The following is a 14,846-nucleotide window of genomic DNA, read 5'->3' as shown; positions in this document are numbered from 1 at the left end:
GAGTCGAGACGGGGATGAGTGCGGCCAATGACGACGCATGCCAGGTTGTTTTGTAGTCTTTGAAGTTTTTTTTTGTTTGGTCAGCGCGCTTTCAGACGCGCTCCCGCGGCCGTCTGGAACGCTTTTTTTTCCTTCCGATATTAGGAAGTCGCTTGAGCTTTGCGTTTTTGAGCCATCTGGATTGACAAACGAATTTCTCTAGAATTGATTGTTGTGTTTAGTTTGTTGTCCTTCCCCTCGCACCTGCGATAAGCACGGTTGGCTACGTACGGTGCGAAATGAGTTCAACATACGTGGAAGAGTAGGCCAAATGCTCTCTCTTTAGAGAGCTTCCTCTAGTGGAGGCCCTTCTACCAACATTGCACGAGCCAGACATTGCAGGGCTGCACCTTTACCTTTTTACATTGTTTGATTATTTTTTTTTCCGCTATGAATTTTTTTTTTATCGCTCGCGTCTTGAACACATCACGAATCTCCTTCCCGTTGACATACGCCAGGTCAGAAAACCATCTCTCATCCACGCTGAACGTTTCCAGGATGTCAGGGTTACGTTACTGGTATTCCCTAATTAGAGTGAGTTCTTAAAAAAAAAAATTCGAATCATCCATCCACTCCTTTGTGTGAAAATTGAGATTTCCGTGACCTCGGTGTGTGACCCTTGACGAAATCCGACCGCGATTACGAGAAAGCCCGTCCCCCCCCCACCCTCTACATCTGCAGCGACTCTTCCACAACACGATCGTTATCCCGCTGCTCGTTTAAGCCAAACTAAAGGCAGCCTCAATTCAACACGTCGGCTTTAGCGACCAATATTATTCATAATATAGGTTTTTGGGTCAGATCGCGTTATTTATAAATGTGTCGTAACCCTCCACCACCCGACACGGCCAAACAGTAAAAAATGTGTCACGTTATCAAAGGACAAATTAATTGACTTCTTTAGCCCACCGGTGTGCTGAAGAGAGAATCAACAGCATTTTAAAATGTGAGTAGTCCGACGTTTCGCTGATAATTACAATCAGCTTCATCGGGCAAGAATGGTGAAGCTCTCCTGTTGCTTCCGGTCTTAAATAGAGCAGCATCAGGGTGACGTCATCATTTAATTCAATTCAATCTGGTGCAGTGACTCGATGGCCGTTTAACGCGTGGTAGTCGGCTTCCGCAACTGATATCATCTATGATACAGAGTTTTTTTGGGGGGGTTAGATCGCGTGAATATATAAATGCGTCGTTAAACCCGCCACCACTCGAAACAGCCAACTAGTAAGGTTTGTCACGTAAACAGAACGTGGCCAATTCGTCACTAGTACAGCACACCTGTGTGTTGGAGAGCAAAGCCACAACAATTACAATTTGAGTACGACGTTCCGCCAGCAATTACAACCGGCATCATCAGGCGACAGCCAGATTTGTGGAGAAATCCTCCCGTTTCGTTCCTTGAATAGAGGGGTAGATGTGATGACGTCACTTGTGAGCCCTTCACGTGCGAAGGGGGGGGGGGGTATTAATGAATGCAAATACATTTCAATGGTTATCCATTACCGGTTTGTCTATTCATCTAGTAATCAGCGTACATTGTGCATGCCCGATGCACAAACGCGATTGGAGGAATCGCAGCAGTGCAGCGATCCGCTTGCTCCTGGGAAACAGTCATCCGGTTCAACCCACCTCGATACAAGGTGACGGTGTTTGTTCTACATGGACACCAGCCACAGGAAACGAGAGGATCACGTCCAGGTCGACAAATCGAGCAGCGCATTGCGGGAACTGGAGCAAGTTAATCGTGGTATTACGTGACTGGTTTAGCCGTATTGTGTTACTGGTCTCGATTGACTAAATCCCCAAATCAGGGAATGTGAAGTCAGTCAGGTGGCTCAGACATTGCGAGATAGAAACTCCTGGCTGGGTGGGGGGGGGGTTGGGGGTTGACGAAGCCCATCATCGCTCCGGGGTAGTTAAAATGAGTACCACTTCGTGGGTGAAGTCAATAGTGCGCTATGTACAGATCCGTCCCCAACTCTCTCAGGTCTGTGAACGCTCATCGCATCATCGCCCGGCGCTTTTAGATGCGCGCTTCTGCGGCCGTCTGGAACGCTCTTCCGTCCGATATTAGGAAGCCACTGTAGCTACTATGCACGTCTCGATTGAAAACTCATGTTTTTCGCACTGCTTTTTGTGTGTTGGTCTGTTGTCCCCCCCCCCGCACCTCCAATTAGCACGATTGGCTACGTACAGTGCGAGAGAAAGCTGAACATACACATCTACATGATGGTGGTGATGATGTTAATGGTGGTGCTGTTGAGGAGTTACCGCTTCATGGGTGAAGTCAACAGTGGATGGATCCGTCCGCCGATATAGGAATATGGAGTTTCCACCACGAGCTCAGAGCTGTCAACAGGCTAAGAGCAGCGGCCTCAAATGCCCATCGGAGCAGGAAATCACTTTGACCTTTTGACTCCAACTGTGGGGGGGGGGGGGGGTATAAAAGCCAAAACAACAAAGAGAGAAAAGAAATATCCAGCCGTTACCTAAATCACACTTCCAATTTCCAGTAAGCTGGTTAATTTGGAAGCGCACTAACCACTAAGCTATCCGGCCTCATTAAGAGGCCATTTGGTAATTATGCAAATGAGGGCATTGTCCTAAATGCATCTACAAGGTCTGGCAATTTCCTGGGCCCATTCGAGTAAATAGTGTGGCGCCGTGGTTCTGAGATGTTAACTATCTCGCCTGGTGTACAGGAGATTCGTGGGTTTGATGTCCGACCCTGACGCCGGTATACTTAGAGTTGGCGGTGTCTTATACTCTTAGTTTTTTCGGTAAAGTCACGTAGGTAAAAAATGAAATTAAAATTAATAAAAGTAATAATAGAAATAAAATAATAAAAAATCACGACGTTTCGGAGGCAACACAAGTCTCCGTCATCAGGTGGGACCGTCACAGCTAGATTTGCTGTATCACGTGAGGCAGGGATTCCAAGATGCAAGTTCTTAAATGCAAGTTAAGGGGGAGGAGGAGGGGGGGCTTATCAGAATGTGGTAAATTTTGCTGTCACTCATTCGTTGGCTACCACATTCTGATAAGCCCCTCACTCCTCCCCCCTTAACTTGTATTTAAGAACTTGCATCTTGGAATCTCTGCCTCACTTGATACAGCAAATCTAGCTGTGACGGTCCCACCTGATGACGGAGACTTGTGTTGCCTCCGAAACGTCGTGATTTTTTATTATTTTATTTCTATTATTACTTTTATTAATTTTAATTTCATTTTTTACCTACGTGACTTTACCGAAAAAATTAAGAGTATGAATCCTTGCAGTCACGAAAGCTTCAAATCTAGAGTTGGCGGGTGTCTCTCTCCGTGACCGCGTAGATTGTTCTCCGGGTCCTCTGCTTTTCCCCCCCACGTTTAGAATCAACGTCACGCGTTTTAGACTTATTTGGCTGCTACAAATTTCCACGCGATAAGCTGCTTCGTTGAGCTATCGTTTGCTGCGAAAGGCAGGTCGCTTCTGAAAAATAACTACATATTGCTCAGTGGGCCTTACCTGGTAATAAAATAAAGTAAAAACAGTGCAGTTGATCTACTCAAACACCACATTTAAGTTTTACTCACGGTGACTGCATGGCAGCTTGTTTATGATCAGGGATGGGCTGTGGAAAATGGAAAGCCCCCCCCCCCCAACTACCCCATCACGGAGCAAGGCCTCCGGACAATTAGAGAAAGTGGCAGCAAGGCACGCCGCTAAAAATAGATTGTTTATCACAAGGGGGGGGAGGGGGGGGGCACTTCATCTCTTCGTTCACATTTACCCGTGACACTTTGCAGGAGATAACCCCGCTATGAGGGGCCCTTCCACACGATGCCGTGTTGGCATGGGGCTTTCTTGTTTCTCGTTTGTCGTTGTTGTTGTTGTTTTAACCCGGCTTCACCACAACGGTCAGTGTGCGTTAATGAAGTTGAGCCACGGGCCTGGAGTCAAACTGATTGACAGCGCGTTGCGCTGAGCGCCCTGCCACTGCTCAGGTTCCACCCCGCGTGTCGTTGTTTCTCGAGCGAACAGCGCGTTCATGCGCGTGATTGTTCACTCTGGGTTTAATGCTGTACTTGTTCGGTGCTTGCATCCCAGAGGTCGCAACCGGGTAGCCGATACCCGTACCCTACCCGATACCCGGCTACCCGTACCCGGCCGGGTACGGGTACGGGTAGCCGTTTGCGACCCTGGTGCGGCCGGGTACGGGTACGGGTAGGCCGTGAGTCACTGGTGAGTAACTGTTTGTCACTCATTTCGGGTAGGGTACGGGTACGGGTAGGGAACGGGTAAGGAATCAAAACCCGTTTGCGACCTCTGTTGCATCCCAGCCCTGTGTGAGTGTCTCTCCCGTGTACGTTGAACTTCTTTTGCACCGCCCCACGTGGCCAACCGCGCTAATCGGAGGTGCGAGTGGGCAGGCTGGAAGGACAACAAACTAAACACGAGAAAACACAAGCCTCCCTCGTCAGGTGTAAAAAGGCACAGCAAAAGAAATTTTACTGCATAGCAAAAGTTATTTTGCTGTGCCTTTTTACACCTGAATATGGAGGCTTGTGTTGCCTCCGAAACGTCGTGATGTAATTTAGTTGTGTTCATTTATTTTATTTTATTAATTGTTTTAGCTACGTGACTTTACCGAAAAAACCAAAGAGTATGGATCCCTGCAGTCACGAATGCTTCAAATCTAGAGTATTTCGTGGTCACCTATGTTCAATGTCTGCCTCTAGGAATCGTAGATATGGGATTCCATAATCCATGCAGAGGGGCCCATTACCTTGACTCATACACAACAAAAAATAAAATCTGTACATTATGAGACAAACCCATCATCCCAACAGAATAATAGTGCAGTCTGGCAGACCATTGGTTTCAAACAAAATGAAAAATAAGTCCAAAAAGCACCCAGCCATTTGTGCATATGCAAAAAAAAACAAACGTCAGCATTTATTTCCTGAAGGAGTGCATTGTGGTCCTATTATCTTGGATCACTATCGAAATAAATTTGGGCAAATGTGACCGATTGACAGCGGTGGTGATGATACAATGGCGGTTTGTGTTGCTCAGCCAATGAGTCCAGCTTGTAATGGTGTGTCAATCTTATAGTAATGGTGTGTCAATCTTATAGTAATAGTGTGTCTATCTTATAGTAATATAGTGTGTCTATCTTGCTCGCTGGCTGGCAACAAGCACAATCTGGGGAACGTTACAGACTTTCAGGGTTTCCATTCGTCACGTCGATTTAACCCTCAAGTCAATTTGTACAACAACAACAACATCAAAATATCAGCTTCCGACAACTCAAACTGCTCGAAGTTGAACGCAGCGCGCGGTCGTCCAATAAATGTCTCATTGGACTGCGCGTGGCAGTGAGCGGTTAACTCCTACGGGAGGCAGTGTCGTGGGGGGAGGGTGGTGCATCGGTGATTTGTCAAAGAGTCGCTTGGCTCAAAGGGCCTCAGCGGCTGGAAAAAAACAAATCCGAGGCAGTGTACATTTACCATGACAGCAAGACCCTGCTTGATCCCTCCACGAACTCGTTTGAAATCCCGGACACCGAATCTGGGATCGTGCGAGACAATCGCATGAAGCGGCGGTCAATCGAAGACCGCTGGCGAACACAGTGGAGTTGTGTGGACACTCCAAACGCAAGCCGCGTCGACGACCCCACGATTGCCGTGCCACGGCGACGATCTGCCGAATAAATCAGCGGCGCTCCGTCAACGCGTGTCGGAGCAGCAACAAGTCGTTGGGCACACACCTCCTCCCATGAGTGGAGAATTAAAGACAACCCCCACGGTTGCGACTGCGGCCACCCCAACCGTCTGGTTGGACCTCAGCGCGAACAACCGCATCTTGCGGCCGCTCCCCGGCGGGACTGAGCAGTATTTGTCGCGCCACCCTTGAAGCTATCGCGTGGCCCACAGACTTAAACTTGGACGTGTGATTTGCACGCACTTGCCATACGCTGGAGACTTTGACTTTCAAACAACTTTTATGGCCGCCAGCAGCAACAGCACTGGAGGCGATTTCGATTCGAAATACACAGTTCACCAGCAAACAAATGAAAATAAACGCTACAAATCCACGCGCTGTGGCGCTAAAAGCACCGCGCACAACACGAAAGAAAAGTCACGTGGTGATGGTAGTGGTCATCGCGCACGCCACGGTGACGAGCGAGCGCTTCAGAAGGTGAACACGAAGGTGCCGTCCACGCTGGTACAGAGAGGGGCTTGTCCGGCTCCCCAGCGTTCGAAGAAGACGTGCACATCACCGGCATGTGTGTGGCACGCGTGCTCCAGCCAGAGCCGCGCCTTAAGCAGGCCTCTGAACACTGGAAGCACAGAGCAGCCATCAGTGTCACCTTGCAGCATCTTTTTTTCTCGTTCTGTACACTGGAGAGAGAGAGAGAGCGGCTGAAATAACAAAGTCCAAGTCTGAATTGATCGACGAAAGCATTCTGATACAGGGTTCACCATCTGTCATGGTGCGATATTACGTGTGACGACGTGACGACGATTGCAACTTCAGTTTCCCGGAACATTTTAATTGCGTTATTGTTGACGTTTCTGGACTTTAAGTGGCGAGATGTTAACTACCTCGCCTGGTATGCAGGAGGTCGTGGGTTCGATCCCGACCCTGACGCCTGCTGTCTATTTGGAGGTTGCTTGTCTCTCTCCCTCTCATCATCATCATCATCACGGTGGCTAGGAGATGTTAACTACCTCGCCTGGTATGGAGGAGGTTGTGGGTTCTATCCCGACCATGACGCCTGCTGTTTATTTGAAGTTTGCGTGTCTCTCTCTCTCCCCGTGGTCGCGTGGATTTTTCTCAGGCTCGCCCGGTTTTTTCTCCACCACGTTAATAATCAACATCACGCGTTCAGAGTATTTGGCTGCTATAAATTTCCACGTGATAGGCCACTTCGTTGAGCTGTCATTTGTGGCCAGGTCGCTTCTGAAAACGAGCTATGCAACTCAGTGGGCCTTGCCTGGTAAAATAAAAAAAATATTTCCGTAGTTTTAAGCGGAAATAGATTTGGCGTAAACGTCCTTCAACTGCAGTTCACTTAGCGCAAGCCTGCCGCAAGTCTATTAATCATTACATCCTTACAAAAATATATAAACACAACTCTTGCAAAAAACACTGATTTAAGGGCGATATATATTAGAACTTTAATTACTGTTGTGGACCGAATTTTGTCAAGATATGAAATATTTAAAAACATAGCAATGAGCAACGATGACCACTACATTACAATATTTAGCAAAACGAATGATACGGTTATCACGGACGACCTAATCTTAGTATTGCCACACCACAGAAGCACTTCGTTTTTAGCCGGGCGACGGTGGTGGCTTCGCTGCACGTGGCCTCTAATCCAGCACTGCGGAGGAAGCGAGGGTTGGTGGGTCACCGCACAGATGGGCTGTGAAACCCCCTTCCCGTGACCACCGTTTCTCGCCAGGAGAAGGCTGTGACGGCAAATCACGTGGACTCCAGGCTGTTCCGTCTGTACGGGTTCGAGTCGTTTTTACCCCATCGCTCGCGGCGATTTTTCTCGGCGGCCCTCCGATGTCCCCGCCACGTGCAAACACTGATGGATTGGCCGATGTTAACACCCGCGTGGCTGCCTTCCCGTCGCTCTGCGGATCCTTCGCGCCTCTGGAGTCGATCTGTGCCATCGGGAGCGAGCGTTTCCAAGCTGAATTTATGATTGGGTTTTTTTTTTGGGCCGGTTGATACTCGCATACAAGCATTGTGGCCTTCTGGCCGTGTCGTATGTCTCTTTGCGGGTTTGCGATTCGAATTTAACTTGCACCGCTGACAGGCAAATCTATCTATATATTTTTTGGAGAAGAAAACAAATAATGGAGAAAGCCGGACACATTTGGAAGCCACATTCCACCCCCCCCACTCCCCAACACCGTGCAATCAAATTGGCTCCATCGCTTGTGTCATCCGTCAGGGTAAAACACGGTCAGTGTCGTCGCTGTCAGGGACACACAGCCGCGAATGGATCTGCGTAAAGCTTCTCACATACATTCTTATTGCACATCTCCCATTCCCCTGTCCCATTTTCCCTCTCTCCTCTCTCTTCTCCCATCTCCCCTCTCTTCTCTCTTCTCTCTCCTCTCCCCTCTCCCATCTCCGATCTCCCATCTTCCATCTCCCCCCCCGCCCCCATCCCGCCTCACTCCTCTCCATCTGTATGAGCAACTTGGGACATGATCCATTTTTTGACGGACCGCCTCCATTCTCTCAGTGCGATCAAGCTGCTCGCTCTTTCTTCGCAGCGTCTCGTGATGCGGTTGCAATTAGACGCTTGTGCGCTGTTCCGTCGACATTTAGGCGTTCGAGACGTCGTCGTCCATGGGAGACGGAGCGATGAAATCGGCTCGTGGGCAGGGTGCCACGTGGCTGATGACACCGCGGGGATCGTGTGATATCGTGGTGGCTCATGGGAGGCCTGTAATCCAGCAGTGGATTGATCGTGGGTGATGTATGAGCGCGGGAAAAATAACAAACTAAACACAAAAAAGCAGTTCTAAAGAAATGAGTTTTCGATCTAGATTTAAACGTGCACAGCCTCCAGTGGCTTCCTAATATCGGAAGCGAGAGCGTTCCAGACGGCCGCGGAAGCGCATCTGGAAGCGCCGCACGATGTGGGAACCACCGCCTTTGTTCGATGGCTGCTGCTGCTGCTGCTGCTGCGAGGATGAGCGGAGTTCGCGTGATGATGGTTTGTGCTCCTTGGCGAGATGAGCGAGGTGTTGCGGTTCAATTGTGGCGAGCACTTCGTGTGCGTAATGAGCGCGTCCTCGTCAATGTATTCGTTCGGATACCCAGAAGCCAATGCAGCTCGGCGAGCACCGAACGGAAGCGGTCGGATCTGGCTGTAGCCGTCGTCACACGACACGTGCCAAATGCTTTTGTACACGGTATTTGTTTTTTGTTAAGTCGTGTTGTTGCGATAATCGAGTCTTCGTTCGATACTGCGCTACACACACCACCCACCGCGTTGGCACCTCTTGCCCTCCCCGCACCACCCACCCACCCACCCACTCCTCCGTGGGTCGCATGGCCAAAGATCTCTCACGAAAACGAGGAACTCTCTCTTCCCAACGTCACGGGTGGCTGCAATGGAGTCGCTGTGGATCGCCTCTGCAGCTCGCAACGCAACGCAACTGCGCACAATTGCCAAGATCGGAGAGACACGCGTGTCACCTCGGCGACACGTAAGCGTGTTTTTTTTTAAATCCTTTATATTAAGTTCACTTGCTTGCGCGCTTACGACCGTGCAAATCTTTCGGTAGTTTTTTTAACCCACTTCCCGTGATCCAATCGAGCTGACATTTTGCACACAGACTCGTTGTGCGTGACAATTTATTTTCGTGAAAATTTTTTCCGTAACTTTACACTTTTTAGGATTTTTTTTTTATATTTAATTACCAATTGCTTAATGATGGCAGGCAATCATCTGACCCATAGGTGGCAGCCATCTCAAGCCAGAGGACGAGATGACTCTAGCCGCCACGCATATAAAGGATTTATAGTGAAAACTTTGTTTTTACGGGTAACATTTTTAAATGTTTACCCTATATTGTTTTTCCTAATTTTTGGGCCTCGCTCGCACGATTTCGGCGATGTATCTGTTATGAGATGATATTCATTTAAAACTCAGAATTTGCGTGAAGGAATACGGGTATCATTTAAAACATCTGCAAACGAAAAAAGAAAGCGTTATCACCGTGGTCGTTATCGTCAGCAAACATCTTGTGTTATTGATTTACTCCGGGCTGCAGAGTAAACACTCCTTAGAAACAGATTCAAAGAAGCTTGCGAAAGATACATCGACAAAGTGGTGACGCTGCGAAAATGAACGTGGTCGTGTTTGACCCACGTCCTTAAATCGGCGCTTCAATTTGCACTGCAGAATATTCTTGCTTGCGACGAAAGTTAGGCGATGAACGTTTCCCCCCACCTACAACTGGGTCTGTGCCTCAAAACTTAAACCGTATTGAGTTTTGAACATCACAATTGCCGCATTGACAACGTGGCGAATGCTGTACGTACAGAGCAAAGCTCAGAGTCTCGTGTGTTGAATTGAAAGTGTGCTTCCAAACGTACACAACATTTCTGAAAAAGAAGAATAGGTGCTACCCTTTCTGGAAATTAAACAGGTGGTTAAGATGTTCAAACACCAAATAAATACTTTTTGCAAGGTATCCATTTGGTGGTATCTTATTTTGCAAGGTATCGTTTTTATTTTAGATAATTATTTAACACCCGTATTATTACTCTTTGATTCTTTTGGTAAAGTCACGTAGGTATAAAATAAAATAAATCACGACGTTTCGGGCGCAACACAAGCGTCCGTCATCAGGTGGGAAAGCATGGTCTGCTGCTGAGGCAGACTGATTTAAAAGGTTTTAAATGGGTGTAGCCCAAGGGTCATAAAGAAGTGGGCGGGGCTAGTGATGTTAACGTGAGAAATTAGCATGTTAATGTAAGATCGAAGAGTGGTGCAATCCAAAGGCATGAGAGTGCAATGCAAAGGACATTAGAGCATGAGAGATCTAAGAGAGAGGCATAAAGAGAGAGACACACACGCAGAGTCGGAAATAACAGCTGACATAGGCAGGTAGGATGGAAACATCACATTCAGTTAAGACTTTACCTGTATTATAAAGGGTAAACCCTTTCCTTTTTTCATACTTTGACACTGGCAAAAAAATGTCCCACGATACTACACAAAATTATTCCATGAATTGTCCCGATAAATGACTTGCGTGGTTTTTATTTATTTATCGCCGATAACGCATCTTGACAAAGCACTCGCTGACGGGCTCTCGATCCGCAATAGTACGGCAAGGTTGTGTGCTTAATCGCCCGTTCAGAGACACCATCGTTGCATCTCGCGTGTAAATCTTTCCTTGATCAAATCGGGCGACAGGAGCGCGGCAGAGTCGTTGATTCTCGACTCGGGATCGTTTTCCCGTATGTGGGAAACGAGCCCACATACAGGAGATCGGGGGTTCGATCCAGACCCTGACGCCTGCTGCTGTATATTTGGAGTCTGCGTTGTTCTCTCTCTTTCTCTCCCCGTGGTCGCGTGGATTTTTCTCCGGGTCCCTCGGTTTTTTCCCTCCACATTTCGAATCAACATCGCGCTTTTCGAGTATATGGCTGCTACAAATTTTCACATCATAAGCCACTTCTTTGAGCTATCATTTGTGGCCAGGTTTCTTCTGAAAAAAGAACTGTGTATAGCCCAGCGGGTGCTTACCTGGTAAAAGAAAAAAATTGTGTTTTAACAGTAATGTTTTTTTTAGAGACGCAATACCGTACATCTTTTTCGCAGACAATACCCGGATTAATGTGAAAAAGGGTAAATTTTCAATTCAGGTCATTTGTCGAACCATCAGTTCTGCTCATTATCAGAATGGCTGCTTGCGCTTCGAGTGATTGCGGAATAACTTATGACGTAATTACGGCACTGAGGCTCGGAAGGAATGTAATAATCATAATATTTAGTGATTCTTACGTCTAAGCCAATAAGGTGCATCACAAATAGGCACAGTTCATGTGAGGTTGAGTTTTGCATTTCGGGAGTTAGAAGGCTGGGTGGGAGCCGCGCGGACGGGGCGAAGAGAGAGAGAGAGAGAATGTGAAAAAACATTTGAGGAAGTGATTAGATTAGGCTTGATTTATGGGAGATTGAATGAACGCTTTCAAAATATTTCCTGTCCTATTCATTCATTTCACTCTCTTAACTATTATTATAATCTACTGAAAGGGTACGGGAAAGTGAATTCGACGCTGAGAGCTGGGCCAGCGTTGTGTGTGAGCCGGCGTTTATGTGGCGGTGCGTGTGGGGGGAGTGATGGCGCACTGATTTAGGGCATTGTATCGTGACCCTGGAAAACCCAAGTTGGATTCCCTGGCCGCTTTGCAAGTGACGCAGTTGATACTTGGTACGTATCTGCGACATTAAGCTTCATAGCTCACCGTATTCCTCCAGTCTAAATATTCTGATTCTCATTCTAGCTTGACCGTGCAATCCACTCCCACAATCTTAGCTTATACCCTGCAAACACACATTCCTGCGGAGGGAGCTGGTAGGAACGTTGGGTTGCTCGGTCAATGGCCAGGGTCAACGGCGGCGTGGTGTATGCCGCAAATATGCCCGACTGTGAGGGCGGGCACAAGCCGGCGTGAGTAGGTTAAACGTTGAGTTTTATAAGGGCACCACGGGGTGACCAGCCCCTCCCCACCCAGCCCCATTCCTCCCACCCCTCACCCAGCCCCACCCTCCCCACCCAGCCCATCCCCACCCTCCCCTCCCCACCCAGTCCCACCCTCCCAACCCAGCCCCTCCCCACCCTCCCCTCCCCACCCAGCCCCTCCCTCCCCACCCAGCCCCTCTCTGCACGACGGACGGACAGACACAATAATCCCCTGTGGGCTGGTGTAACCAGGAGGTTTCTACCAGTAATAGGTGGCCGTATCAGGCAATGTTCCTGCGTCATAGCACGCGAATAGAGAGGCTAGAGCGATATAGAGTGGGTAGCATTGGAGACTGCACTGTGCACCATAAGACTCTTATGAGAATTACAATTAATTTAATTTTCCCGATGAACAGTCGTAAATGGGCATATGCATAGTTACATATTCATAGATACTGAGTCGCAGAGAAACCATTCAAAAATAAAATAAAAACAATGAAAACAAAAATAATGTTCAGTTTTACCGAACGCAAATTAATACATGTGGATAATACAAATAGCCAAATAATTCAGCGGACAATGCCCCCACATATTTACCGGTCTACATACAAAACAAAACACGTGAAAGTATTTCTTACACAACCTATCAGCCGCCACGTTCTTCTGGGAGTGCATCATTTCAGCAGCATTGACTCAAGACAAGCAAAACTCTAGACCGGCTTCGACAAACGGTGCCTCATCAGCAGAGTCGCCCTTGCTTGAATCAACGCCTGGTGAGCTTTCAACGGGCAAGGACGTGAACGGGGTAATGTTGTCTGCTTGATTATTTGACTGTCTATAAATTCACAACCCTTTGCCAGTACGAGTAACATAGAGCAGAGATATCAGAGGCACTTCTCATTGCAGCTGACGAGGTCAGCATGAGATGGCAGAGTAGACAGGGAGGGGCATGGCAGGAACGCACAGCTCCAGATGAGGAATAATCTGGGCCCAGGGCCAGTGGCTGTATTTAGAGTCTTCTGCAAATCCGCAAATGGCATGACAAAAAAAAAATCCCATCATAACAGAATAATGGTGCGGGCCGGAAAACCATACATTTTTCAAACAACACGCAGAAATTAGTAGCAAAAAAAGGCACACGCGCGCGCTATTTGTACATATGCAAAACAAACGCCATCGGCGTTTTCCTAATCATAATAATAGTTGACATTTATAAGGCGCATTTCGTCCAAGGATCCCAATGTGCCTTGTATGGAAAGCAGGAAATAAGACAGAGCCAGCGGTAGACGACCAAAACAACAGGGAAAAGGCAACTTTAAAGAGGTTATACTCGTTGGTTCTTTCGGTAAAGTCACGTAGTTAGAAATAAAATAAAATAAAACAAATCACGACGTTTGGATCGCAAAACACGACCGCTTGTGTTGCGATCGAAACGTCGTGATTTGGTTTATTTTATTACTACCCACGTGACTTTACCGAAAGAACCAAAGAGTATGAATTCCTGCAGTCACGAAAGCTTCGAATCAAAATTTAAAGAGGTTCGTTTTCAGGGGCAGATTTAAATAGCAACAAAATAATTCTGATTGTCATTTTGTCAAAGGCCAACGCGTTCCATAGTCTTGGAGCTGCACTGGCAAAAGGCCGATCACCCCAAGGATTGGAGCCTTGACCTCAGAATTCTAAGAAGAAGAAGGATCTCAGAAAATCTCAAGGACCTCATTGGTGGTGGATAGAAGTGGGTCACTTCCTGTAAGTAACGTGGGGCCTAACCCCATCGACAGCCTTGCAGGTCAGGCAGGACCTGAACAAGTGAATCGTGGTCATCTTGTCTTAGATCACCATCAAAATATATTTCTGCAAAAGTTAACTGACTGCAGCAAGGATATACCAACCGTGAACCCGTGTTCACCATAATTAGGACCGATTAGGACGATAGTTGCAAATTATATCACTGCTGCAAAGTCTGCCTCTGGGAACCATAGAAGTCCGCGTTCTTCATCGCAAGGCCCGCGGGCCTCGAGTGTCCTTCCCTGGTGGCCTTGAGTGCGTTCACTGACGCGAGGCCCCCTCCGACGATACACAGATGGTGAAAACACCCCCTCCCCAACCCCCCTATCATGTGGTCAAACCCCCCAATGGTTTAAATTAATGTGTGGCGGCCCTCACACTGATGATGTTTTATCGGCGAAAGTGGGCCCTCTCTGAAAATGAGTGAATAACGCTGAATAGAAGATGCGGAGTTCCCCATATCCGCACTATGCCCACCCCCACCCCCCACTGGCTTGTGCCATGCAAACAATAATCAAACCTAAATTTCGATTTAAAGCTTTCGTGACTGCAGGGATTCATCTTCTTGGTTCTTTTGGTAAAGTCACGTAGAATGGAAATAATAAAATAATACATATAAAACATAATAAAATAATTCTCACGACGTTTCGGCCATAACGCAAGCAGCCGTCCTCAGGTGAGAGGACCTGTTCTCCACCTGAAGACGGCTGCTTGCGTTGTGGCCGAAACGTCGTGAGAATTATTTTATTATGTTTTATTTTCATTATTTTATTATTTCCCTTATTATTTCCCTTCTA

This window comes from Lampetra planeri, chromosome 54, assembly GCF_965212315.1.
Source record: "Lampetra planeri chromosome 54, kcLamPlan1.2.h2, whole genome shotgun sequence".
Taxonomy (NCBI): Eukaryota; Metazoa; Chordata; class Hyperoartia; order Petromyzontiformes; family Petromyzontidae; genus Lampetra; species Lampetra planeri.
Note: the sequence above shows the minus strand (reverse complement) of the source record.